Genomic DNA, 25,997 nt, shown 5'->3' with positions numbered 1-25,997 from the left:
ATTTATTATCTCCTAATTTCATCATGTTGTTTTTACAAAAGAAAAACGAGTTTTGTTGTCTCAGTCGCTACATGCATGCAAATATAAACACAGTGATTCTGGTGAAAATCCTTTATTTATAGAGTGCTAATCTACAAAGTTCACATTGTATTATTTTGTAAAAGTAAGAGAGCGTTTTGTAACCTATTATGACGCTTGTAGTGGTTCACTCTCAGCAGAACACGGAAACATTTGATTCTTTAAACTAAGAATGTGCACTGGGTATTCAGATGAATGTATATTTTATGCGTGACGAATTGTGAAGATTCCCACAGGGCTATAAAAAAAACCTTAACAGTACACTTACAATTACTTTTATACAAAACGTCCTAGTATCTTCGTTATGACATTCCTGAAGCTGTGAACAAAGATGTTCTGAAAAACGAGGTGATTGCAATATTTATTTTAAAATTTTTCATTATTGTATTTTGGCAGGCCCTTTATAGACCTTTAAATAGGCGTCAGATAAAGGGGGAAGCATAAATAAAAAAAACAAACATTGTGGTCAAGAAAAAAATGCACCAGTACAATAAAAAAAAAAGTGGGCAGATCGCACCTACCTTTGCAATTGATGTTATGTGAAGGATGCGCATGCAAGCTGACTACATTATAATTTTTTCATCGAGCGAAACCTTACGAAGTAACGTGGAAGATATGTAGAAATGTGCGCACAGACATACGTTAAACCACTGCATATGTTTTAAATCACCTGTTTTTTTTTTACAGTTACGTAACGATGCCAAAAGTGATATGTGGTGAACCGGTTAAAATGCTGTGCTCGAGGATGGTACTCCTCATGGACACTGCTACATAAATAAGCTTAAACGAATGACACCTGGCTATAATCGATGTTAACCCGATGTGATGGCTGTATCGTAGAAGTACATATGTTATGTTTATAAAATTGAAAAGTCATCACTACATCAACAATTGGCGTCTCACGAACGTTAGGGTCTACTTGAATGATAGTTCCGAGAGCTGGCATGACTTTGTGGTAAAATACTTGATTGCCACGCACAATGCTTGAGTTCGATTACTGCTGGGACAATGACATTTATTGTTTGCATTCGTCCGGTCTGCACTCCCAATGTCCGCTTTTTGTTAACGTTCAAGCGTTAAATTGGCACATGTGTGTTCTCGCTGTTCCTGGGTAGACAAACTTTGAAACACCTGTGGCACATACCTGCATATAAGTGGCACATACTTACCCCTCGTTATGAGCCACTGTTTTTTTGGAAAGTGTTTGACGACGTGCGCGACGATATTGTGTGTGACGTTACTCATGCCATTACCAGCGAGTCGTAAGCAAATAGATAGATAGATAGATAGATAGATAGATAGATAGATAGATAGATAGATAGATAGATAGATAGATAGATAGATAGATAGATAGATAGATAGACTCGAGGTACCTGTGGTACGAAAAGAAATGCTTTGCAAAAACGTTAGCAGGTACCACGCCTCGTGGAAATCCTTTTTATGTAACTGTCTAATTGTGTATCCTGCGTTTATCGGCCTTAAGCAATTTCTTAGGACGTGTTTACACTAGACACCAATTTTAGTCGGCCGGCTGTCTTCAGGAGTGCATTTTCTTTTGTCCTCGAGCTATGTACACAGCAAAGACACAAACAACCCCCGGGTGGTCTTTTGAGGACACCGCTCGCGCCCTGTCGCGCTCACAGTATTTCTTTCGCCAATTCTGTAGTCACATTGGAGGCACACGCCGCGACACCGACTAAAGTTCCACGCCTGCACCACCATATTCAGGCATGCTCCCCATTTTGCCATTGTCCCTAACCGGCTGAGCGGCACTGCCCCCGCCATAATCTATGGTTACGAGAGACGTGGTTGGAGATACACAATATAAGATAGCAAAGAAAAGACTCCCATTGTGTGCTGCAGCTGCCTATTCAGACCCCGCGAAAGCCTCGGAGAGGGCATTGTTAACTCCACCAAGGTTGACACTTTGTGGTTGATTGATATGTAAGGTTTAACGTCCCATAACCACCATATGAATATGAGAGACGCCGTAGATGGGGGTTCCAAAAATTTGGACCACCTGGGGTTCTTTAACGTGCACCCGAATCTGAGCACACGGGCCTACAGAATTTTCTCCTCCATCGAGAATGCAGCCGCGCAGCCGGGATTCGATACCGCAACGTGCGCGTCAGCAGCCGAGTACCTTAGCCACAAGACTACCGCTGCGGCGCTCCACTTCGTGGTCGTTTGAAGTAAGGACATGGGGCGAATTTTCGCTCAGGCGCCGATCTTTTGAAGACACGCCAACGACAGGTCTGCGGATGACTTTTGCTGGGGTTTTCGGTTTCTCGTCATGTTACGCTATGATGAAATGTTGTCTTTTTAGGCGTCGTCAGTGTCGTCAGCCTAGTGTGACCATGGATGGGGTATGGCGACTTCATCGGCGGGGGACTCGTGGGCCGATGGTTAACGCCTGCCTCGTGTTTTTGTCGGACTCATGTCAATATTGTGTCGCTCTAAAGCAAACGCGCTTTACAAAGAGAATCGATGGCCTTTTTTTCCAAGTGCAGCAGGCGTGTGCGCACGGAAAACTTACCATGTCAGTCTTCTACACCGGCGTTTGAAGAGCTCAACTGTGGATCTGACGTAACACCAGCTTTCACTTTAGAGCCCATACGACAGCATTATTCTCTACGATGTGCACTTTAGTGTGCGACGATATGAATAACCTACGCAACCTTTCTTAGCGCTTTCCTCTTAAGTGAAGCAACAGTTGAATATAGCTTGCTCAACCGTAGGAATACAAAGGTAACGTTTAATAGACTAATACAAAAGCACAGCCAACCCTGAAAGCGCATTGATGTTAGGGCGAAACAACTGCTGTGTTACAGAATTTCATATATTGCGTATTTATCACTTTCATATAAAATTGCATAGACAGTACTGTAACCAGAATTGACTTTGTACCAACATTACGCTTGGCATAGACTCTTCGTGATTTTAGGATCCAGCATGGCTTTATAGAATACCTAACCTCTACGCGGAACGCGTCGGTTCGATGGCTGCTAGGTTTTTCCCCTAGCAGCCATCGGTAGCACGCACGCTGCCGATGCCGCTCTTAGGGTCGAAGCACCTTATTGCCGATTCTTGTCCGTGCACTTCTGTGGTGTCCGCCACGGGGAGACGCGTTGATGTGAGACAAAAAAAAAAGTTTACGCATACACTGATAGATAAGACATCAACCATTATTGCAGCAGAGAAATATAATATGTCAACAAGCACAAACTTTGGGCTTACAACTGCTACCAGGATTACAGTGTCTGCGTACTCTTTCCGGATTAGATAATAAATGAAAGAAATGAAGATCGGGGAAATAAATAAAATAAAATAACCAGGCAAATATGTTGAACCTGACAACAAAACTGCGACAGCAGCACAGCAAAAAAATGTCGACAGACAGAGGGTCATCTAAGCTCTATTTCTTGCGATAGATATGTTTCCGCCTGCAATGAGTTGGAAGGATGTACTACCTAAGGTGAACGCCAATCGACACTAGTGAATGCTGAGTGGCGGCTAGCGTGTATTTGAGAGGTAGCGCAGTTCACTCTATATTGCAGATATATTGCGAACACATTGTCACATGGATGGTGTTGCTGGTATATGCAAATCATTTCGACAAGTATCGTGACCTTGCTACTCTCGGCATTGTCATATTACCATTCGTTTAATTGATGCACTGCATTATTTAACCCACATTAAATGCAGCCGTAATATCAATACGAGAAACAGATGAAAGCATAGGGCCAAGTCGCTTAAAAGAGGGACAGTTGTATTGTGAGACGCATCGTTGTTATGAAATACGCTTCTCATTCACTGTTCTCTTCTTATTGGCCGTATAGGGCTAACTCTAGCTTTTTTAGCCTTAACGACAGTCGCTCTAATTAAAACAATGTTTTTGGATGGCCAACCTAGGTCGTGGTTTTATATGATTAGACCTCCTTCCAGCGTGTAGTGCCATGCTGTTCGCATCTCTATTCGAATTGCAGGTGAGAGCGTCAGACGAGCGAAAACGGAGGCCTTGAGGCACTTGCCTCCACCGCCTCCCGGTTCTCGACATCCAATGGTTTGTGGGAGAGTTCAACAAACCGAAACTGCGCATGTCCGTTTCTATGGCGAAGCGCACGCGAGGAGGCCCAGTTTCAAGCCCAATGCATGCACAAGAACGTTTTCTGGATTTGTAGGCATAGGAGCAAGGCTATATCAAGCTCTCAAACAGGGCCTCAGCACGAAATGAAGTTCCTGTTTTTCTAATCGGTTGTTCCCGTGTTGCCGCTTTTGTCACTTTCATTTCTGTCTAGTACCTTTTTCGATCAATGCTCTTATCTCTTAGTCTTATGTAAAGAAGAAGCACTCTGAACATTCTGGGCTGTTTGAAACGTGTACACTTCATCGGTCAATGTTATATATATTTAAAATGCATCCTGCGTTACTTCCACCATATTTTTGCTACTGAATGAGCTTTTCTTTGATGAACACAGTGAGGCATCTTGCGTCCACTGGGAGCACCGCACCAGATGCATTTGCGTTTTTGGAATTTATCGCGATGTCAGTGGTCGTAGACATCTTATTTCTCCGGGAATTGCCAGATTTACCAGCTCCCTATAAAGAATCTGTAAGACAGAGCTGACGCTTTCGCGTCAATAGTTCTGGTGATGTCTTCCAAACCTTAATCTTGTCAAGGTAGCTGAATAAAAGAATGAAACCACTTCTCACTAAAAGACCGTGTGGGAATGCGTATCAGCACTGGTGTTCACTTGTGTTTTCATTCGTTATTTTAGTTTGCACGTTTCATTTGCTTGTGGAGTTTTGCATATGTTGTGAACCGCTCATGTTGCTCCCCGCCCTCCCACTTACATGTATTATGGTGTGTGTGTCGCAAATTGAACTTGCAGCGCTGCTAGGAGAATGCAGCCGATCGAGCGAGCGAAGCGTGTGCAGCCGATCGAGCGAAGCCACACTCCGCTACTTCATTCTCGTTTCCCCTCTATCTCCTCCTCTTGGCAATCTCTTTTCGAACGTAGCGCCACCTGCCTTGCTTTTGCGTAGCAGACACCCTATCGCGACGAGAGCGCTTGCTCTGCAGGCAGTGCGTCGACAGAAGTCGCGCCAGCCCTCTAACTGATCCTATATTTATCTTAACAAGTGTAACGTTGGCCCTGTTTATTGCCACATGCAACGCGTACGTGTGATCAGGCCTTGATCGAGTCACTCGGCGTCGCAGTGACTTGATGTTAACTTTGTGCACACCAACTCATATTATGTATGTTTTTAGACGTAAAAATAATATTGTTAGTAAGAACACTTGTTTTTCTTGGCCCATCGTGTTGCGCGTCTCGGAATAGGATATACAATGTAAATAATATCGCTCAAACATTCATGTGAGTTGGCGACGGTTTACCTTTGTACTAGCTGGTGCGATAACGCCTGGTGGGATCGTGCGACTGTCTTTCCTTACTCAGCACATGGGTAGTTCAAGCTTCGCCGTATATAGGGTATACAACATGCGCAGAGAGCCATTCATAGTGACTGTCATGCAGTGAAAGCAACAACACGTGCTCACGCTGTCGACTCGCGACGTTGATGTCGCTGACGGCCTCTTTTAGCGTTTGGTGAGGCATCTAAGGCCTTAATGATGTCAGAAGGTGCAGCGTTGATACACTCGAACAGCTGTGGTTGTTTCGTAAAGTGGTTAGATGCACCAACTATACTTCAGAAGTGCACCTTGTGGACGTATCTCACGTACAAACTATATCAGCGAAAGAATGAGCTAGCGTATGAATTAAAGACTGTGCCACCATACACGATTACTTCGAGATAGCTCCACTCGCGGGTATAAACCTTCACATAAAATAGCAAATAAACTATCACGCGAAATGACACGTATGTGTGAGGTTTCTAATCGATGCACGCGCGCAATGACTAGAAGGCATGCACGCTTTGCATATCTGCCCTTGCATCGCGAGTCCCCCGGCCATATGTGCAACCTAAAGGAGCCACAGGGATCAATTTGCTCTGAATTATATGAGCTCGTAACAAAAAGGCAACGGAGAGTACCAATCTTAGTGTGAGTTGCTGCCCTCCAGTTTTGTTTCTTCAGACAGCAACGCGAAATCCCTAAACTTCCTCCATCACTATTTTAAGCGCCTTTGCGCGCAAATACTAACCGCACAAACCAGTACCGCGAACTCAAACCAGTCGGCGCATAACGACGAGCAGAGTACGTAAGCACGTATTGTTGACAAAAAAAACACCCTCGCAGAAGCGTTAAAGAAACCTGCGCGAGAGATTGCAACGCCCTGCAAAATTAATTGTGACTTGTATACGGCTTCAGAGCAGGCACTGAATTGAGCAAATATCGAAACATCTTCACAGCGAGAAAGGCGCAACTTACGTTTCAAAGTGGATTTGACATAGTCGGCCTGAAGTTCCCACTTCCGATTCTATGCAACCATATCTTTTGTCGCTACTCATTGTACTTTACGAGTGCTATCATAAAAGGCTTTAAGCCATCATTAGACTTGTTCTCTCATCATAAGGCGCTACAAACACTATTAGCAATGAACAGCAACTGTATTCTTGGGTTAAAAGTATTTGGCAGCACAGCGCACACGGAAAGAGAAGTTCGTATCCGTCAAAACGTATGCCCTGAGCCCCAAGGAGTCTGCGCCTCCAGAGCAAAGATGGTCGTCGCGTGCGAAGGTAAAAAAACGAGCACGGCGAGTGGTCCCACGTGCGCAAGGTTGGAGGAGGGGTAAAAGAGAGGAGGCGCGCGAATAACCACATACGTAGCTACTTTGCAAGGTTTAAGGGGCTTCAGAGGAAGCGCCCTACAACCTCCTCCATTCACCTACTTGCACGAGGAGAGGCAGAGATGTTGGCCCAAGTGCAGTGAGGGAGTGGACGGTCATCGAGAGGCGGACACAGTGCCGAGAAAAAGTTGCATCCCATCTAAAAGCTAAACAAAGTATGTGTCACTCACCACCACAGAAAAGTGGGTTGGTTAATGTTGTGTGCGACGAATTCAAATATAATTTTTTTTGTTTATCAGCTTCGCAACGCAGTTGAACATTACCACGTCGAAACAAATTTTATTCGTCTTTCGAGCAAAGAAGTTTGCTAGCGAACATTTTAAAACATGTTGCACGCTGTTTAACCCAATCTTCAATCCGGGAAAAACTTGAATCGATACGCCCTACCAGGCTGCTCCCGCTTGCGAGTCTCGCTGTCACGAACTTTTAAACCCATTAAAAGTTGGACGTGACCTCTGAAGCCCCGAAGCGGTTTCTTTTATCGCTTTATTACGGTAGACGACACAAACTCGCGAAAACGTGTAGAAAGTCGCGCGTCGGGGATCTGACAAAAAGAGAACAGATCGATGACTGCTCCGACATACGGCAAACCCATGATATAAAAGTGAAATCTTTGTGTTGACTTCTCTGTGCTTTAGGTCTAAATTCTGGAAGGGAGAAAGAGAGGGTGGGCTTGCATTGCAGTGCTCAGTCTTACTGTAGATTTTGGCTTTCCACGGGCTAATCGACAAGCATGGTCTGCCCCCGCGCTGGCGAAAAAGGAACAGCACTTGTGCAGTTTAATTCCGCTGCCCAGAGCGTTGGTCAGTTTTTGATGCGACTGAAGTGAATTATACTGTTCGGGATCACTACACGTGAAATACAAAAGTAATAGGGGTTCGCAGTGAATATCGTTGAAAGGACGCTTCTGGGAAAAGTGTTACTTTTTTCGCATGGTCGGAAGGCAATGGAACTCGAAGAAATGACTGGAAGAACAAATTGGTGTCATGCAGGTGTACCTGCCGCCACGGCATGACAGAATGCAAGTCTGATTACCCTGTGGAACAGCGCAGGATTCCTTCACATATGCGTTAACTTTAAAAAAAAGCAGTATTATGCACATATACCGATTGTTTCAGATTTTTTAAGAACAAATAAAATCATTTGCAAAACAGCAACCATTACGAAGAGCTGAAGTAAGCTTCATCTGCAATATTAGTTGCAGGCGGTTTTCCCTTCCAAGTGTTGCAAAGAGTCTAACATTGCCCTTCTTGCATTTGCATCCAAACGTTAAATTGAAAGTCAATCACTTTGCTGCATCTAAAGTTTTCTTCAAGTAATTAAAAAAATGAAACAATTTAGTGTTTTTTGCTATTAACTTGAGGGCAGTTATTTATGTGGTAACATCATAGAGCGCGGGGGCAGTTTATAGAAAACATCTTATTTACCAACTCTCCAAAAACTGAACATAGAGCGCGGGGGCAGTTTATGGAAAACATCTTATTTACCAACTCTCCAAAAACTGAACTTGAGGTGCCTGTCATTTGTGCTGAAGATCCCACTTCAGTTTGTATTGAAAGTAAGCACACCGTACAAGCATGGAATGATACCGCTGTGCTTCGTCAGACCAGAACATTGTGCTGGAACTTTAAAAGCACACACTTGAAGCATAAACTTGTGAGGAGAAAAAAAGAAGTGTTGTGAAATACACCACCGTACCAAAAATTCATATGTGTTACGTTTTCTTGCTTCGCTGGTTTATACGTTTCCTGGCAACTATTATCTGTAAATAATTTATTTCGTTGTCTAGATATTCATTTAGGTATGGCTTGCAGGCGTAAACTAGGGAGACGAGCAAACGTATAAGAGAACGCGTTTGACTGCATGCAGTTACTTACCACAGTGGTTTATATTTGCATGATGCCATTTGGAGTTGTGGCTTGGATCTGGTGAACTTAGGTTAACGCCTAATTTCTAGGTGTGCCACTTGGAGGGAATTTACAGCTCCTTGGGTTCAAATACATACGATATGCGCCGAACCACCGTTATTGTGTCGGGCTCTCAAAATTTCACCATTCGTGAGCAGCGAAAAGAACATTAGTAAATTTTTTTCTGAGGTCGTACAGCCCTCAATTGTGTTGTACTTGCCCGTCTGTAAAATTCAGTTTTGCCTCTTGAAAGACAACTATGATTAAAATCCTCTAGCATGACTATATAAAAGTTTGATGAGTATAAGAAGAAGAAAAAAATAAATTTATCTATGGATGAAAGGCGCGATGCCTATTATCTCTCTTTGTTTAGCAAGCATTGTACAATCGAATATATCTATTATAAGGTACAGTGTGGCCAATCCCGTTTGTGGGTATGAGCCAAGATCTCCTAGGCGACAAGACAAGACAAGAGGTTCCACATTTCGGCCACTCAGCTTTTGCATAAATGCCTACGAGTCCTCTTTCCGCATGAGGGCTTCGCAGGAACCATTTTCGACGCACTTTAAAGGCCACCGTGACTCAGTGAAAGAGCACCTGAAGATCACGGCAAATGGTCGATTTTCGCTGTTCGTTGAGCAATATTTTCTGCACTCTACACGATAGCTGCGATGAGCACCCAAGGTGCGGGACAACACTGGCAAAAAAATTGATGTTTGCTACGAGCGGTAACGGTTACCTTGTTAAAGAAAACACTTCAGGCTTGTTGATTCGGTGTGCGGGTTATCTCGAAAAGCTCGTGTGACAGAAAGGAGCTCTTTATAACAGTCAGCACAGCTTTGCCCTTTTTTTTTCGAATTTACTACTTGCACTGAGGATCACAAAGCGAGGACGAAATAAAAATCTGCGAATTTTTACTAAGTCGTGCGAAGCATCACACATGATAAACCGCACCCTCCGCCACTCGCTTGGAAAGCTGTTTCACCATTCTAGAATATGCTATTGATTCAGGTAGCCTTATTTCTTTGGCATTACATTTCTCAATCTTTCTGCTCCTCTTTCATTTTTCATCTTCGCTCTCCTTTTCTTGTCTTTAAATTTTTATTTGTTTATTGACTCCTGTATTACTTTTTCGTTCTTCCATATTTTTGTATCACTCTCTCTCTCTATTTCTCGCTTGCTCCCTGTTTCTTGCTCCCAGTTTCTTTGCAATTTTTTTGTTCTATTTGTTTTTCTGGAGTTTGGTCTCTTTTTCTTTTTCAGCATTCTTTTATCTTTATTACTCAATCTTTATGCTCTTCCTTTCTTCTTTCCTCTCCCCTCCCCCTGATTTCTTCATCAATATTCTTACGTGTTTCTTTTCATACTTCCTTTCAATGCGTTACATATAAGCGGTTATCCCTTCTTCTGTTGGTGTGGCTGGAGAATATAAGTGCTAAAGACGCTCGCCTGCATGTCCTGGGTACGGAAGTTTGAGACCCTCCTGAAGTTTTTGAGATCGACCCACCTCGTCAATCGATTGGGACTTTCTAATATGTGTGTTTTCGCTTCCTCCCGCTCTCTTTTTCTTTCTCGTTTTGTTTTCTTTACTTTTTTGTCTCCCATTCCTTCTTCCCCAGTGAAGGGTAGCAAACCAGGTGCTTTCTTGGCGGTTAACCTCCCTGCCTTTCTTCATATATTATGTAAATTTTGGCTTCATGAGAAATCGTTTTACGCCATACTTCTGTCGTTGTCTGTGGCTTCTTTCTTTCTGTGTCTTTTAGTTTTTGTTTGTTTGTTTGTTTGAGCCTTACAGAATAGGTCACATACCCATGCACTCTAGGAGATTGGCCGAGATTTCGTTGTTTCAAATTTAGTAGATAATTTTAACATTCTTGAATGATGAAGAAGAAATAAATAAATTAAAAAGTTACTGGCTAATTTATCGTTCTTTTTTCATCTTTAGGTTTCAACTCACCCACTCTCTTGACGCGATGAAGAAAAAAGAGTGAAGATAGAGTAGACGACGAAGAGCGCCGGTTGATGATATTGGTAAATTTGTCTCACATTGTTTTTTACGCCGACATAACAACTACATTGTTAAAGTTCATACACGTCGATAAGTAGTCTTGCGCGAGCCTACTTTTTTCCATATTTCCAAAGTGAACCTGTGCTAGATTTATAAGAAGTTTGGCGCTGGAAAGAGAGCGTCTGCACTATTTTAGTGCATGCATTTCTTCGACCATGTTTTATTTGTAAATACTCATACCAGTTAGCGAGGTTACCTGCCAAGATGTATATTCTTATGCCTGTGCCCTTTTAAGTTATTGATTTTCATATTATTTCCTATTTGTACGAGTTGCATGGCCCCGACTATTTCACATCGCTCATTTAATTTCCGAGACGTAAATCCTCGAGACGTAGTGGCATACACGGTGCGTTTTCATTTTTGAAGTTTTCGACTTAAGCTGACAAAATCTTTGGGCGTCCTGCAAAGCACAAGTGTCTGCCTTGAGCTAACACGACCTCTCGTGGCATGTGAAATGAAGCCGAGGTTCTTGCTGGAAAAATATAAGATCAATGAAGTGTTCTGATTTATCAAAAAGAGCCCCGCCTCCTTCCACTACAATTAACTGAATGAAAACACACCAAAAAAAACTCACTCCCATGACAACTGTCGTAAATTGTCACAAAATGAAGTTTTTATTTTACTTAAAATAGAAAACGTTCTTTTAACAAGTTCAAATATTGTAAATTGGTATGGAAGAACAGTAAGTGAAGAAGTGAGCAGATTCCGAAAGGGAAGAAGATGACATTTGAGGAAATGAAGGGAAATTCGCGCGGGGACATTTTTGGGCCGGCACCAGAAAATAATTCGATATTGGACGGAAATCAGCGCCGCGTTCGCTCCTCCGAGTAACCGGAATCAGTTTATGCGCCTACGTTCGTCGTGATTTCACGGCGACGGTTCCTATTTGCATAACTCTCGCCGGTTTGCAATGTTTCATATTCTCGACGTGCAGAAGGCAATACGCAACGAGTAAATTATCAATATGCTATGGCAATATATATATATATATATATATATATATATATATATATATATATATATATATATATATATATACATATATATATATATATACATATATATATATATACATATATATATATATATATATATATATATATATATATATGGGAACACAGTAAAATGACATATAACAGACAATAACGCCAAGGAATGTACAGGGGAAGTTATTACACCCAATTGTAATGCAAATATTAAGAAAGACAAGAGGCTGAAAAGATAACTTGCCGTGAGCAGGAACCGGAAGTTCGCAGGTTCGGTCCTGCTCATGGCAAGCTATGCTTTCACCCACTATTCTGTCTTCACATTCACATTACTATTGGGTCTAATAACTTTCCCTATACATTTTTTGGCATTATTGTCTGTTAGATCTTATCAATATTGTGATTCTCTCTTTCTCTCCCTCTCACACTCTCTTTCTCACTGTATATATTAGAATGAAAGCGAGATAAAACAAAGTGACAACGTCTGTAAGCCAGACCAGCTGTTCTTATTCTAACTTTTGTTTCCTGTTTTTCTAAACTAGTCTGCCCCGTGCCAAACCACCGCTCCACCTTCGCTTGACTCCGCCACGCTGCGAACTGGGCGCCCTTCGAAAAAGTAGCCCTTCTCCGGCAGTGGTTGTCTGCACACAAAGAAAAAAAGTGCGTAGGTCCTAGACCTTGACGAAGTCTCGGTAACAGTGACTTCTCGGGAAGGCGGCAGTGGCTGCCTGATTTAGGCTGTTCGCAGACAAACTGCGGCTGATTTCGGGAGTTCGAAAGTAGGGTCATATATATATATATATATATATATATATATATAGTGTTTGGCTCGAAGCGCACATTTTATGCTGGCTAGGGCAGCAAGGAAGTGGACGCATCTTGCACGGCACCCAAACATATATTCTAACACACAAACACGAAAGCTAACATGATACATAATATGCTACATAAACTGCAAACCCGAAGCGTCTCTACAAAAGAGGTCAAACCGTGGAACGCTCGCACTTTACGAGGGGTGAAGCGTCGTGGCGTCGTTTATCGCAGACCCCTTTCGACGTGACGCGGTAGAGAATTTTCTGTCCGGTTCTCCTGAGTTGGGACTGCTAGGCGCCAGGAAGTGAAGACGTATTGTTTTAGAAGTCCCTCGGACGATGGCACCCGACGAGGTTCTTCCAATAGATGTTGACCTCCGAGATGTTCACGCTCAGCCAGGCTAACGGGTCTTCACTGCTCTCGATCCATGCTTAGTCCATCTCTGTGCCTTCACTCGATGGTCATGATTGCGTCACATATCGTGGATGCTGTCGGGCAAGAAGGGCCAGGGGGGGGGGGGGGGGGGGGTGTCGCAGGTGCTGCGTCCACTGGGCGCCGGAGCAGAAGACGTGCCGTGCATAGAGTCCTTTGGGCGTTTGCGTCCGATGAGGTACCTGCGGGGCTGCAGCGTACCAAGCGTTCTTCAGAATACCGAGCTGGGATGTGGTCTGGACAACTTGGAACCGTCCGTAATATTTGGCATTTGAAGCTGTAACTCCTTTTCTCACAAGAATATTATCTGCAAGCTACATGGGTGGTATGTCGCTGTTGTGCCTTTATCAATAGTCCTCTTCATCCGGCTTTTGTATACTTCTTGACCTTCAGCTTCAGAAAGTTGAGGTTTCCTAGGAGGCCTACATCACGATCTGCTGTTAGTATGAGCGCTGCCGATTGTAGCAAAATGAGGATTGCAGCCTAAACCCATGGTGAACGATCAGTTGCGTTGTTTTACAGAGGTCTCAAGGCAGCACTTCCAGCCTATAAAGTTCTGATACACCTTCAAAAACTGTTTGATGTCTCATACAGCCCCTTCTGTAATTCCGTTTCGCTGCCGGGTGGTACGGAATATAATAGTGAATAACAATTCCTTGATCTTTAACCCATTCTGATAGCTTGGCACTACGGAAAGCAGGACTGTTATTGCAGAGTGGCACCTTGGTGTGCCCAAAACACGTATATTTCGGCAGATTGATGACACTATTCGCATCTTCTTTCCATACTTTGGCGAAAATGGTTTTAGTATATTCATGAATGAAAAGCAGAAAAAGTTTGCGTACGTTTCACTCATTCCCCCTTCTTTTAGGGGAAAAGCTCCTTATGCCGTGGGTTGTGCGTCCGCGATGCATGTAGTAGTAGTAGTAGTGGTAGTAGTAGTAGTAGTAGTAGTAGTAGTAGTAGTAGTAGTAGTAGTAGTAGTAGTAGTAGTAGTAGTAGTAGCAGTAGTAGTGATGGATATGCGGGGATTGACCACCCTATCATTACGATAGTAGTAGTGATTACGATAGTAGTAGACACGAGACTTTTAATTTCTGCGTGGCACTAGACCGTTCCTAGCATCAGCCTGGCGATACCTGGCATTAATAAAAATGCATAAATGTCATTACCAGCCCTTAAACAGGCCACCTTGCTTTTTTCTGTTTTTAGAAGTACCGAGGTTTATTGCACGTACACACCAACGACACTGTTATGCCGAGCAGCTCAACCGCAGCCGTCTTAATACTTGGGAAAGCAACAACAATCAAATTTGAGAAGCCTCACCCGACGACTTCGGCAGCAGCAGAGCTCGAGGCGCTACGTGTCGCATTACATTTGATTACTTATGAACGGGCCGAAGAAATGGGTGATCTTAAGCGACTCAACGGTGGCACTGCGATTCCTTGTCACGCCGCGGACTGCATGAGCTGCAGCTAGCTGGTATTTGAGACTGAAGAAGAGGTCCACCAATTACTTGAAAAAAAATGGCAGCATATCCACGGAGTGAATTATGGGGAGTGGGGCGAAACATTCGTCCGTCCATTCGTTCTTGCTTCCGTCCGTTCCTGCATACGTCTGTGCAACCGGCCATGCGTCCATCCACCCGTGCGTGCGTGCGTCTCTTCGTGCGTCCGTCCCTGCGTTCGTTCATGCATCTGCGCCTGCGTCCGTTCATGCGTCCATCCATGCATCTGTCTGTGTGTCCATTCGTCCATCTATTCAGCACTCCAAGTACCACCATCTCGCTTCTTTTCATCATATATTTTCCATATAGAAGCACCGTCATTCAGCGGACATTTCAAGGACTAAACGGGAGGTGGCACATGCACACTTTCTTCCGGCTTGCGCTTCGGGTTTACTTCCCACCTTTAACAACCTCGAGTTCATGGTATATACTAGTTCACTGTATTCATGGCTATGCGGCCCAACGCTCGCTAAACCTTTCTAAAACCAAGGAGGTTACACCAGCGAGTATAACGTAGCAACCCTTTCTTGTCAGATTGTGCTCAGTGTACATGCCAATAGCTGCTAATGGGGATCGCAGCGTTCGCGTTACCTAAAGGCCGAATGCTCCTGTCTCTCATTCCCCCTTAGCAGCCATTAACATTTGCATTGAGCACTATCTTTTATTGTTCAACAACGCACAGAAGAAATCTCTCACCGGAACAACCTTGGAGGTCAAAACCGTAAGGACCGCTATTTCGGGTATGCGCCACTAGCGGCTACCTAACACGAGGAACGCACAAGCCACGCCATGAGGAGGTTCGCCCCTAAAAAGACGTGAAATGAGTTTTAAATGGATCCCAAGTCAATGTAACATTATCGGCAATGAATGGGTCGATCAAGCTGCCCATTCAGCCCATTTAGAAAACAATCAGGTAATAATACCGTTCTCTAGAACCGACGCTGCAGGGAAGCTCCACGTCGGTGCTTGCCAGTGCACCACTACGCAGCCGCACGAGCCGCACTTCCAGCACTGACGGCTGTAATTCTTGAATCCAACCCGCAGTCATTGAATTACTCCAGAACTTCGCCGATGTGACGCTACCCATTCGTGTACGTTATGGTTCGGTGTCCCATTTACGCACGCGTACGAGTTCCGCATAGAAATGGCCGATACAGCAGCATGTGACCACTGTGGCAGTGTTGACACAATTCAGCATATTCGGTGTGAGCGCCCACAGTACTGTTAACAAAGGCAGACGCTTTATAATAGGTTTGATAAACTAGACGACCAAACTATTTCAGAAGAATGAATCCTGCGTCATCGACCGTACCTAACGTCTCAAACGAAGGCTGATCAGGCGCTACTGCGCCTCTTGCGTTCGCGAGGCCTCTCAGAACGGCTTTGATGAGAACGTCCTTCGTGTGTATCCTTGCATGTGTCTTATCGTCTTTGTCGCTTTTATTTATCCATTGCTCTCTGTCTTCCGTACAAACCCTCTTTCTCCATCCCTACGCAGAGTAGCTGAACCGCTTACTTTTATCAGGTTAACCACTGAGCGTTTTCATTTCATCTCTCTCTCTGTTTTGCAATGATGCCAACAGCAACCTAAGTATTATAAACACAAAAAGCTGTCTGCTGATGTGCAGTTGTTGTGACCGCCAGAATGCTAGCACTAACACTCCTACATAGGTAAACTTCAACGAATGGTGCTTACCTACGATTGAGGGTGACCCGGTGCCATGGCTTTATTGCATGACTACCTATGTAATGTTTGTAAATTTGAATCGATAGCACTGGAATCACCGTTGACGATACACGAATATTTGAGTCTACCTGAAATGAAGCTCCCAGACATTACGTGAATCTGTGCTTGAGTAATCAAATCTCCACGCACAAAACTGGGGTTCTATTCCTGTCGGGAGCATGAAATGTATTTTTTTTTGTATTCGTCAGCTCAACGCTGCTGATGTCGGCTTTCTTCATATCGCTTACTCGTTAAGCTGTCAATCACCTGTGACATGTACCCGCTTACCTGCGGTCTATACACACCCTTAGTATACGGATATGTGCCTCACGTGTCCTTTAGAAAGAGTTCGACGGCATACGCAACAGTGGTGCAATTATATAGAAGTTCCAAATCCGGACAAAGGCGGTCCGTTCCATTTAGTCGCACGCGATTGGCCCATACAAGCTGTGACGAATGTTGTGACGTTTTGAGAGACGTGAGCTGGGGTGTCACGTGACTGTTTTTCTCCGGTTTTCGGAGAAAGGCGAAGGAACGGTCGGAGAGACCGTCCGAAAGCAACCGGATGAATTGAAATGGCTGCAAGGTGGCCTGGATTGGATCGAAATGGAAGGGATTCGCCACTTTTCGGCACCGGGGCACTTAGACAACATGGCGTTTCCCACTGACACGGTACTTCGTCTTGCCTGTGTGGTAGTGACGCCGTGCCACAGCTCGATGGCATTCGCCACGAGCTGGAGATGTTCGTCCATAAAGGCGAGCACCAGCGCGCGCTGAGCCTCGGATAACGCCGATGAGCTGCTGCTGCTGTTGACTACTGGTACAGTTGACCTCCGCCACGATTGCACTAGACTGAGCCAACAACTTTGAAAGTTGCGCCGTTTAGGTTTGTTTAGTGTTGGAGATATGAAAACAGTACCTGCTTGAAACGGAGTTGTACTGAGCGCCACCACGTACCGTCCTGCTAAATTTAGCTTCATTTCAAAACAATATCGAGAAAAATACGTTTATATTGTGCCGTATTCCTTAACAAACGTTTAAAAACTTGTGCCAACACATTTTCATAATGATCAATAGTAGTTAAACATTTTTCAACACGTTACAAACACTTTTCACTTTGCTATACGGTCCCCAAGTCCACGTCAAAATGACGACGCAAGGCTTCATTCGCTCATTGGCTGTTCACTTCCCTTCGTCCTCGTTACCGCTGCGGACCGCCCACTTTTAGACGTCACCGACAGACCGCCTCCGTCCGTATTTGGAATTTGTATATAATTGCACCGCAGTATTTCCCCGTTTTCATGTAACGAACAGCAAGTCATACTTGTCGAAATATCTTACCCTTCGATACCAATTTAAATCCACTCCAAGTAGAGCACCGACGCGTAGGTTCTTGACATGCAGACAGACAGACAGACAGACAGACAGACAGACAGACAGACAGACAGACAGACAGACAGACAGATAGATAGATAGATAGATAGATAGATAGATAGATAGATAGATAGATAGATAGATAGATAGATAGATAGATAGATAGATAGATAGATAGATGTTATAATTGCCCACAGTACGCCGAAATGCTTCGAATATAAAATTTGTGACATGACCTTCATGAGACCGCCAGGAAGCGACACAGTTTTGGAGTGCTACAGTCATGAAGAATGAAGCAAATGTATTTTACCATTCGAGAAAGCTCCGTAAGTTTTATTGCTATTCATTTGTTTAAATATGTAGAAAAATAATGCCCTACCGCTGTGGTATACATACTAAGGCACTCAGCTGCTGACCCGCAGGCCGCGGGATCCAATACTGGCTGCGCAACTGCAATTTAGATGGAGTCTATATTGCTGTAGGCCTGTGTGCTGAGATTTGGGCACATGTTAAACAGCCGCAGGGAGTAGAAATTTCCTGAGCCCTTGACTACAGTGTCTTTCGTATTATTATGGTTGTTTTGGGAGGGTAAACCTCAGATATCAATCAATCATTCAATCAATCAATCAATCAATCAATCAATCAATCGATCAGCCAATCTGTGAATCAATCAGATGAACTATGTACACGATGAATTTATCATTGATTGTGGCTCCGTTATAGCGATTGAGGTTACATTATTTTGGCTTGCGTGCAGCAAATTTCTCTGTTTAGTTTTTTGACCTTTGTTCAAAATGACATGCTATGAATGGCAAAAGCGAATACTTATATAGAACTTCAAGTATTTTTAAGATGTTTCAGCGTGCGAACAAAGGAAAAAGGACAGGGTAGACTGAAAGAGCGCTGATCTCCAACTGACTTTTTGTCCACCCTGTCCTTTTTCCTGTGTTCACGCGCTGAAACATCTTAAAAATATGACTACGCACCAACTAACCCAAGCTTCCACTCTTGTAACTTCAAGTAGTTTCTACACATAAGTGATCAAATGATTATGATCATCTGTCTTCTTCGCCATTGGTCCGAAATTCTGATCAGCCCTAAAAGGGCGTACCGGTCAAGCCACGCCACAGTGCCGTGAAAACTCACTGCGTCAAAACAACGTACCAGCACTAAACCTTTCTTTCATATGCTAAAGAATACATAAACTTTTACGGATTGCCCTATTGTGCTCTCGTATAAGCTGAATGGAAGGGCTATGTTAGAACATGAACTCTTGAAATCAACAAGTAACGAGTTTTTTTGTTTTTTTTCTAATAACCAAGCAACAAATTGTGACAGAATCTCCATCGTTCATTGATTTTTGTATTTACAAAAGGTGATTGGAACTTGCTCGTTTTTATTTCACATCCCATGATGAAATTGTTCCTAACTGAAAGATGAACTCCTGTGTGGCGGCAAAACGGGCAATGCCGATCAAGTTACTGCCACCTTTGCAACTGTGTGAAAAGTTTTCCTAATGGCCTAGAAGCGTTTACACAAATGGTCCCCAACGGAGCCATGCGGACAAAAACATGTTTCGCAATATGGCGTTGCTTGAGTCGCGATGCTCCTGAAAATAATAGCAAAATAATAAGGTCCTGAAACATCAACAATATGGCCAACGGCGCGCAAAACAGGCACTGCAGCCGTCAGGCCTGGCTCGCATCTCCAGCTTCACTGAAGTGTAAAAAATCCTGGCGTCGGGTCTCGTATCATGCTTCGAGAGAGTATCTCCAGGGACGATGCACGCGCGACACAGACACCGACCTTATGGCAGTATCTTGTGCGTTCGTGTACAGCATACTATGTCCAGTGTCGCAGTGTTTGTATTTGAACACGTCTTATGTGTTTTATCTGAAGTATTGTTACCTGGTGAATATGTCACTTTACTTTATGTTAAGCTCAATCGCGAGTTGGGCAAGTTGGTGGATGTCCATCGTAGAATATTTTACAGTGCAACGAGTTAAGAGACAGACAAAGGAGGAACACAGCGCTGAACTCACAACCTATATCTATGAAGCCAATCTTGCATTTCAATTATGGCCACTCAAGAACAGTAAAAAAGAGGCATTGCGTCAACTGTTCTGGGTGCCGCTCTTCACAAGTCATACGAGGCCCTTATGGCGCAAGCATTCTGGCTTTCCCAGTGACGTGGTTTGGTCCCTGACAAAAAACTCAAGAAGTCTCATCGTGGTCATTCTAGTGCCCCAGAAGTTAGCAACGATACCAGAGATGCAGTTATCGCATACATACAAAGAACCGGGCATGGTTTTAAAGACATTTGTGCTCATCATGGCGTAAATGTGTTGTTCTCAGCATGTAATAAATTGGGTAATATGTGTGCTCTGGTGGATCGAGCGTGCACTCCAAGCCAAAAATGGCCAAAATGGGAGCAACGGCTGTTTTTACTCCTTCAGACCGACTGTTACTCTCCGAAAAGACCAAGCGGAACAAGATGGCCGACTTGTTCGAGAATGGGGGAGCAACTGTATTCATCTTAAGTTTGTAAGGGAGCAACGGAAGGAGGAACCGCTGTAAATGCTCTCGTCACGCAACGGTTACTCCCCGGCAAGACACCGCACACAAATATGCATGCCGCCCACATTGATATTCAAGGGCCAGATTATTGTTTGTTCTGTGTGCCAAACTTCACCAAACCAAAACAGTGATTTATTTTAGCATCCGTAGATAATAAGATAGCAGCGCTGGCTGAACACAGAAGGCCTGAGAATACAGTACGGCAAATACCTAACACACGCAGCAGCAGAATGGAGAGTTGGCACGTCAAAGCGGACCGAACGCCGAAACACGTGCAAAACAACGATAAAAAAAAGCCTAGACACGCCGTTCGTCCACGAAGTAAGGGCGTCCAAGTCGTACAAGCACCGAAACACGTGCATAAGGAGCCCCCCGCCCAGATATATCGGAGAAGAAAAAAAAAAAAGCGGACCCAGACGCGCTTCTCTTCAGCCATACACTTAGTAGCACGCTTCACCGTGTAGTTTGAGGGCAGAATGACAAATCTGCGCCATCTGCGCCCGCACGAGAAGTGTGGCGCTAGCGTAGCAAACGATGTAAGTTACAAAGTAATTTTTATTCAGTGTTTATGTTGACTAGCACTAAATAAAAATTACACTAAACTTTTTATATTTATTTATGAGTTTTAGTGTACCTCAGTTTTTTTATTATAATTGTATTAGGAAAACACACTAAAATTATTGCGCTGACGCCTGAGCTGCCACTGCTCGACGTTTTTTTTTTCTCGGCACAACTAGGTTCGCGTTCGCACTACTTACTCATTTTCATATGGTCTGTGGTTGGCGAGCACATGGACGTGCGAACTTGTGAGCTATGTTTTGATCGTGCGTGTGTGTCGCAGATTTGCGCTTCTACTTATTCGTGATGAAGGTTAGTGTATATTCATCTTTATGGAGTGCGAAGTAGTTGTGGATTTTGCTGCTGGGTGGAACAAACACATCGTAAACACGTCTTCAGCTATCTGCAAGCCTGTTCGCTCGTCGGACAAAGGACTGCGCATGCATCAGCGTGCAGGTGAGTGGCATTTCCAGCAACATTTAATGCTCTTACAATACATTGTTGAGGGGTTGCGCTATTGAAAGAGAAATGATTTGCTCTTATTCACCGTATCCATTGCTAGCCGTATCGGACTAAATTACCTCTATTACCGCCTGCATACCCTCTTGCTTCCCCTGTCACCACTGCAGTGCCAGTGTACTTTTGCAGTTAAAGGTTCATTTCCGCAACACTACCTCGCTTGAAAAAAACATTGGGGCGGGGTTGTAGCTGCATTCATACTGGCACTTTTCTACCATTGGCTTTATGTAATGTTAACAACGGCTGAGTGTTGGGGCCTTGGGCCGCATTTTTTAGAGATGTAAACTGTATGTAAATCAGTAAGTGAACAAATCATTGTCGCATCACTTCACTGGCATAGCCAGGCGGTTGCGCACAGAATTTTTTTAGGCCGGGCGTAGGGAGCCCAAATTGACGACCATATTCGCTTGCCCGGCCTATTCAGATAAGCGGACCCCCCCTCCCCGCTCGCCTAAAAAAAAAAAAATCTGCCCACATCACTGCGTCACTTGCTTCACCTCTGCGCTGAACGTACTATTTTATAAGCGCACCATCAAGCGAGCAGTTTACATATTGACAGAACAATTGGAGGAGGAATGACCCAAATCTTTCAGATTTCTTTAGTGATACAAAACCTTAGCAAAACTGAATATTGTAAAAGACAATGATAAATGCTGTATGTTCTCGTTAGCGCTGTCATTATTCTGCATCATGAAATCTTTATGCGCTGTGAAAACTTGGCATGCCGTTGAAGTCACATATCGACGTTAATACCAATCGACGAAAATTTCGACAACCTCAATAACGCCGTTTGGGATTTGCCGCATGCACATAATTAGGCTGATTCCCACTTGGCTGTTCTTAACCTGACTTCACTGCTACCAAATGAAACAATATTTGATGCATGTCTTTTACTTTTTTTTCAGGGATATGACACAAATTTGGTTATACTGCAGATAAAGATGTTCCCAACGATGCTAAAGTACAAAAAGCAAGTGAATTTTGGTAAGTGCAGACTTTTTGTAATACGCATATGAAAGCATCGCTTTTTAGGGGCAAACTGTGCATGTGTTGGCCAGAGAATAGTTCATTATGCCACATGGTTACACTGGCACTGACAATTCGACATGGCTCCGCTGGCCCGTGTGTGTGCTCACACTGTTACTGTTAAGATAAAATGTTTATGTTTTCATTGCAGGGATTGCTGTTTGTACTAAAAAGCCAACTGCCAAGATTTGTTTATGCTGGTACTCCTAAAAGTATGCTTTCCCTATTTACATGGATTTTGGCTTGCACAAAGCATAACACTTGGGCCTAGATTCACAAAGCTGTCCATGCGCAGGCCTTCATAACAGCGTTTCTTGACTTGCCTTTACCCTGTTTTCTGCAGATGTTTCGTGGGTTTAAAAGTGCCACAGCATGTTGACCTCCCACACTCTGAAATATTCGCGTTCAAAGTTCCGCAAGAGTGGGCTTAACTTTCTTGTGCACCTCTTTGCTAGTCCAAGATACTGAAGTGTTATGCTCTTACTAGAGGTGGCAGTGTTTCTAATGTTTGTATTTCCATCACATTGACCAGGTATGCGATCTTAGCTTGACTGGTAGCACATCCTCAACAAATGTCTTTGTGGCACATGTAGAAGGCAGTACAAAATAAATAGGCAGACATTCACACCAGGAGCTAACTTCTAATAATGCTTTTTTTTTGGAAACCATGGTGTGCTTATTCCAATCTGTCTAACAAGCAATAACCTGTTTGGCTGTGAACCAACAAGACGTTGAACTAATGAAAGCTTCACATCTTGTTGCTCTCAAATATATATGTATTGGCAAGCTATCTGTGACACTTTCAAACAAAGAATCAGAATATCTGTGCATGCCTTAAGATATATTGCTTCCTTTACATATCTCGTGGCTGTGACTCGTCAACCGAGTGAACGAATGCACCCTAGTTTTCTATATTTAAAGCATTATTTGAAGGTAGCACGGTCTACATTTATTTCTCTATAGTTTTGTCCAGCCGTTTGCGTCAGGTACAAAGAAATATACTGAAGATTATCATGTAGCCTCTGCAAATGGTTGCTTTCAAGCAGGCTTTGCATGCTTGGCTTGTGCCTACAGGTATTGCACAATTCAAGACGGAGCAGCGTATGATAGAACAGTAGAATTGAGAGCAACTATGTGCACGAGCTAAATAAGTATTTTAACATGAGCGGACAGTACGTATTATTTGACACACACAAGACCTCATTTAGAATGCCCATTGGTGAATGGGCTCATAGAAATGTCACTCAGCTGTGTATAGGAAACAAGTTAACTGTACCTAAGGGTATCTTTAACTGCTACAAATATGCCTTGTTGAGGTGCTGCACATTTTCTTCCAGAATATTGCTGTCTGAGACATCATGTGAAGAGCGTCTACCACATCAGCATTTATATGGATTGCCAAGTAACGTTTGGCCGAACCTTCCTTTTTTTCACATTTCGTTTTGCAGTAGACATCCTAGAATGTAAGCGCTGCTGCAGTGTGTGTGACTCATTGTTGTGAATTGATTCTGGCATGTTTAACCTCACACTTCTATTTTTTTTCTTGCAGCAATGAGATGCTTCACATATGCCTGCGGTGACGTTCTGCTGCGCTAGCCTGATGGAAACACCAGCTGCGAAACTTGAGTTCTTCAGAATTGGAGAAGTTGCCCTTCTCTCACCAATGATGACACAGACTGCCCTATGCTAGAAATTCAAGATTGTTTTTCCACGGATGACGCAGAAAACCTTTGATGTATTATGGTGTTTGTTTAGTGCTGGCTGTGGTGTGGCGAAGTCTACTTTTACGTGTGGTCACACGTCGCCTCATAAAAAGAACAATAAAGCATTTGTTTTCCTTTCAATATTGTCCACTTTTTGTGTTAGAAGCACCCAAGCAGTGCTCTTCCAAGGAGCTCTCGCCATGTGTTAAGCGTGTGACAAGCATACTCGAGATAAATACTCATTTCCCCAAGGAGTAACTGGAAGCATGTGCAGTTGGTTTTCAGAGAGTAACTGCGAACACATGGGAGGAACGGTAAAGAGTAACTGTTGCTCTTAGAAGAGCAACTGGTGGGAGTAATGGTTGGTCGGCAGGGAGCAACTGGTGGGAGTAACTGTTGGTCTGCAGGGAGGAACTGGAGGGAGTAACTGTTCATCCCCCGAAGGAGGAACTGAAAGGAGAGCAACGGTTCCTCCCTCTGCAGTTACTCCTTTTAGGAGAGTAATGGGAGTGGCAATGCATTGTAGGCCCGTGTGCTCAGATTTGGGTGCACGTTAAAGAACCCCAGGTGGTCGAAATTTCCGGAGCCCTCCACTACGGCGTCTCTCATAATCATATAGTGGTTTTGGGACGTTAAACCCCACATATCAATCAATGCAATTGCTCCCTGAAAGGAGCAACCCCTATACCCCTGTTGCTCCGTTTTGGCTTAGAGTGTGGTTTCAGCAGCCAGAGCAGCAGCTTTCTCTTGCGTGTTTCCTTTTGTGCGCTGCCCAATTATTGAAAAGGAACCAATGTGCCTCCAACCATGTACACAAATATGCGCTTTGTGCTACTAGCGTGATTTATGCCATTCCACTGTTTTGCGGCTGTGAATAAATAGGTCAAATGGGGCGATGCATAATTTTGTGCATATGAGAGCATGAGCTGGCGCTATCAGGTGCTGCAATCGCGCGTCGTTTGGCAGCTCATTGTGGATCATGTGGATGAGACCCACTTGAAAAAAACAACTGTGTAATATACAAGTGTTGATCAGCGCATGCGTGAAAAAGCCGAAGCACTTTTCATTAGATCCAATAACAAGTGCATAAGTCATCCATATATCACTATTCAAGATGAATATACCTAGTTGTTAGATACTACATGAATCATGTTGTGTTGCAACACATGTTCACATGCGCACAGTTTTCATGCGTCATTCTCTTTTATATATGATCTTTACTTTTAGGGGTGAGGCTCCTTAAGCGTGGGTCTGTCCATGCCTTGTACTTATGTATATTACGTAGCCATCGGTGGCACATACCTACTCTAGAGCTGGTATGTGCCACAGAGGGTGTGAGATGTAAGTTGGCGGTACTTGGAGAGTTCACTAAATGAGCACCCGGACAGACGGATAGACAGACTGGCAGACGCGCGGGTGGATAGATGGACGCGCGGACGTACCGACGAATCGACGCATGAACAGACATACAGATGGATGGACGTACCGACAGACGGACGCATGAATGGACGCAAAGACGGTCACGTGGTCGGACGGAAGCAAGAACAAACGGACAGAAGCACGGACGGGCTGATGCACGCTGCGCCCCACTCATCATCATTCACTCCGTGGATATGCTGTGGTTTTATCGCGATAGCAATTATATGAACACTCTCAGCTGGTTTTTGCCACCTGCGTTGGCGTGGGCGTCGGCGTTAATGCCATGCACCGTATATGTATACTAATCTATGTGTATGAAAACGCAAGAAAGAAAAAATTTCATAAAAACACCTTGGCGCGTAGAATAGGACGTGGGACCTCTGCGTCGTGAAAGAGGGCGTTAACAACTGAGCCACCCCGGAGCACACCCTTCACCACTCAAACGGCAAGCTACTTATATCTATCACTTACCGCTGCTCACGAGTATCTCGGGGG

The 25,997-nt window shown here is 43.9% G+C and overlaps 1 long non-coding RNA gene across 1 annotated transcript; it reads left to right on the top strand.

Annotated features, from left to right (window-relative positions):
* The first annotated feature begins 21,074 nt into the window (after positions 1-21,074).
* Positions 21,075-24,224, top strand: LOC142767558 (uncharacterized). Its single transcript, XR_012884987.1, has 3 exons — positions 21,075-21,291; positions 22,260-22,338; positions 23,930-24,224. It is a non-coding gene; the product is annotated as an uncharacterized LOC142767558 (long non-coding RNA).
* Positions 24,225-25,997: the final 1,773 nt, after the last annotated feature.

The sequence above is a fragment of the Rhipicephalus microplus genome, chromosome 7 (genome assembly GCF_043290135.1).
Source record: "Rhipicephalus microplus isolate Deutch F79 chromosome 7, USDA_Rmic, whole genome shotgun sequence".
In the NCBI taxonomy this organism is placed as follows: Eukaryota; Metazoa; Arthropoda; class Arachnida; order Ixodida; family Ixodidae; genus Rhipicephalus; species Rhipicephalus microplus.
The sequence above is the reverse complement of the archived record's forward strand: the minus strand, read 5'-3'. Positions and strand labels throughout refer to the sequence as shown.